This window comes from Staurois parvus, unplaced genomic scaffold, assembly GCF_062004578.1.
Source record: "Staurois parvus isolate SC_StPar_1 unplaced genomic scaffold, SC_StPar_1.0 ptg003969l, whole genome shotgun sequence".
NCBI lineage: Eukaryota > Metazoa > Chordata > Amphibia > Anura > Ranidae > Staurois > Staurois parvus.
In genome coordinates this window covers 3,788-7,056 of record NW_028321764.1, presented here as the reverse complement: position 1 = coordinate 7,056, position 3,269 = coordinate 3,788, and the positions used below count along the sequence as shown (strand labels likewise).

General features: G+C 59.8%; 1 pseudogene; it reads left to right on the top strand.

Moving 5' to 3' along the window:
• Nucleotides 1–589: 589 nt before the first annotated feature.
• Nucleotides 590–1,564, top strand: LOC149427146 (uncharacterized; annotated as a pseudogene).
• Nucleotides 1,565–3,269: the final 1,705 nt, after the last annotated feature.

The window sequence follows — 3,269 nt, the reverse complement described above, 5'->3', positions numbered from 1 at the left end:
GGTCATGTGTCCCACCATCCATAGACTTGAGTTACAGATTCATCTAGAACTACGATGCCCCTCCAAGGTGGTGCGTTGCTTCGATACTTCCTCCAATACGGATCTGCGTTGGGCTGTAGAGTCGGAAGGTAAGTCCTCCCCGAAGTACAACCTTGGCACAGATCTGGCTCTCCGGTGACCATTGCAATCCATCTCAACATCTAACATGGTTCCTCTGTGTGCCGCAATGGAAGGCCATCTACTGAGGATCCTGAGAGACTCCTGGAACGAGTCGGGGATGTAGGTTGGAGAAGCCCATAGACAATCCAATGTCTACTGCTCCTGAGTAGACTATGTCCTCCTTGTACTGTGCTAGAGGGGCCCTTGGGGGTCTCTTCATGTCCTGAGATGAGGGGGAGGGGCTATCAGTTCACGGTGTGGATGCCTCACCTTCCTTGCTCTGTAGGGACCGTCTCTAACAATTAGAGAGGCCATCCAATGAAGCCATGTCCAGGGAGGGCCTCTGCAGGAAGCGGGCCAGTTTGTCAGCGAGGTTGTCCAGATGGTTGGCATCGGCGTATTTCAGCAGATTGGCCCGTCGGACAAAAAAATGGCGCAGGAAGCGTTGCCTGGAACATTTCAGAAGTCTGCGGACCAGACGAAGGAAACAGGAACCAAAATCCAGCCAGGACTTCGAGGACGGGTTCTGTTCACATTCCCAGAGGAGGATCATCTGGTGAGAACAAAGAGATGGTGACACGGATATGGAGTCTGTCCCCGCCCACTCTATGGAGTCTGTCCCCACCCACTCTATGGAGTCTGTCCCCGACCACTCTATGGAGTCTGTCCCCGCCCACTCTATGGAGTCTGTCCCCAACCACTCTATGGAGTCTGTCCCCGACCACTCTATGGAGTCTGTCCCCGACCACTCTATGGAGTCTGTCCCCGCCCACTCTATAGCGTCTGTCCCCGCCCAGTCTATGGAGTCTGTCCCAGACCACTCTATGGAGTCTGTCCCCGCCCACTCTATGGTGTCTGTCCCCGCCCACTCTATGGCATCTGTCCCCGCCCACTCTATAGCGTCTGTCCCTGCCCACTCTATGGAGTCTGTCCCCTCCCACTCTATGGAGTCTGTCCCCGACCACTCTATGGAGTCTGTCCCCGCCCACTCTATGGAGTCTGTCCCCACCCACTCTATGGAGTCTGTCCCCGACCACTCTATGGAGTCTGTCCCCGCCCACTCTATGGAGTCTGTCCCCACCCACTCTATGGAGTCTGTCCCCGACCACTCTATGGAGTCTGTCCCCGCCCACTCTATGGAGTCTGTCCCCGCCCACTCTATGGAGTCTGTCCCCGCCCACTCTATAGCGTCTGTCCCCGCCCACTCTATGGAGTCTGTCCCCGCCCACTCTATGGAGTCTGTCCCGGACCACTCTATGGAGTCTGTCCCCGACCACTCTATGGAGTCTGTCCCCGCCCACTCTATGGAGTCTGTCCCCGCCCACTCTATGGAGTCTGTCCCCACCCACTCTATGGAGTCTGTCCCCTCCCACTCTATGGAGTCTGTCCCCGACCACTCTATGGAGTCTGTCCCCACCCACTCTATGGAGTCTGTCCCCGCCCACTCTATGGAGTCTGTCCCCGCCCACTCTATGGAGTCTGTCCCCACCCACTCTATGGAGTCTGTCCCCAACCACTCTATGGAGTCTGTCCCCACCCACTCTATGGAGTCTGTCCCCGCCCACTCTATGGAGTCTGTCCCCGCCCACTCTATAGCGTCTGTCCCCGCCCACTCTATGGAGTCTGTCCCCGCCCACTCTATGGAGTCTGTCCCCGCCCACTCTATGGTGTCTGTCCCGCCCACTCTATAGCGTCTTTCCCCACCCACTCTATGAAGTCTGTCCCCGCCCACTCTATGGAGTCTGTCCCCACCCACTCTATGGAGTCTGTCCCCGACCACTCTATGGAGTCTGTCCCCGCCCACTCTATGGTGTCTGTCCCGCCCACTCTATGGAGTCTGTCCCCGCCCACTCTATGGAGTCTGTCCCCGCCCACTCTATAGCGTCTGTCCCCGCCCACTCTATGGAGTCTGTCCCCGCCCACTCTATGGAGTCTGTCCCCGCCCACTCTATAGCGTCTGTCCCCGCCCACTCTATGGAGTCTGTCCCCGCCCACTCTATGGAGTCTGTCCCCGCCCACTCTGTGGAGTCTGTCCCCGCCCACTCTGTGGAGTCTGTCCCCGCCCACTCTATGGAGTCTGTCCCCGCCCACTCTATAGCGTCTGTCCCCACCCACTCTGTGGCGTCTGTCCCCGCCCACTCTGTGGAGTCTGTCCCCGCCCACTCTGTGGAGTCTGTCCCCGCCCACTCTATGGCGTCTGTCCCCGCCCACTCTATAGCGCCTGTCCCCGCCCACTCTATGGCGTCTGTCCCCGCCCACTCTATGGAGTCTGTCCCCGCCCACTCTATGGAGTCTGTCCCCGCCCACTCTATGGCGTCTTTCCCCGCCCACTCTATGGCATCTGTCCCCGCCCACTCTGTGGAGTCTGTCCCCGCCCACTCTGTGGAGTCTGTCCCCGCCCACTCTATAGCGTCTGTCCCCGCCCACTCTGTGGAGTCTGTCCCCGCCCACTCTGTGGAGTCTGTCCCCGCCCACTCTATGGAGTCTGTCCCCGCCCACTCTATGGAGTCTGTCCCCGCCCACTCTATGGCGTCTGTCCCCGCCCACTCTATGGAGTCTGTCCCCGCCCACTCTATGGCGTCTGTCCCCGCCCACTCTATGGAGTCTGTCCCCGCCCACTCTATAGCGTCTCTCCCCGCCCACTCTATGGCGTCTGTCCCCACCCACTCTATGGCATCTGTCCCCGCCCACTCTGTGGCATCTGTCCCCGCCCACTCTGTGGAGTCTGTCCCCTCCCACTCTATGGCATCTGTCCCCGCCCACTCTATGGAGTCTGTCCCCACCCACTCTATAGCGTCTGTCCCCGCCCACTCTATAGCGTCTGTCCTCGCCCACTCTGTGGAGTCTGTCCCCGCCCACTCTGTGGAGTCTGTTCCCGCCCACTCTATAGCGTCTGTCCCACGTCCACTCTATGGAGTCTGTCCCCGCCCACTCTATGGCATCTGTCCCCACCCACTCTGTGGAGTCTGTCCCCGCCCACTCTATGGAGTCTGTCCCCGCCCACTCTATAGCGTCTGTCCCCGCCCACTCTATGGCGTCTGTCCCCGCCCACTCTATAGCGCCTGTCCCCGCCCACTCTATGGAGTCTGTCCCCGCCCACTCTATGGCGT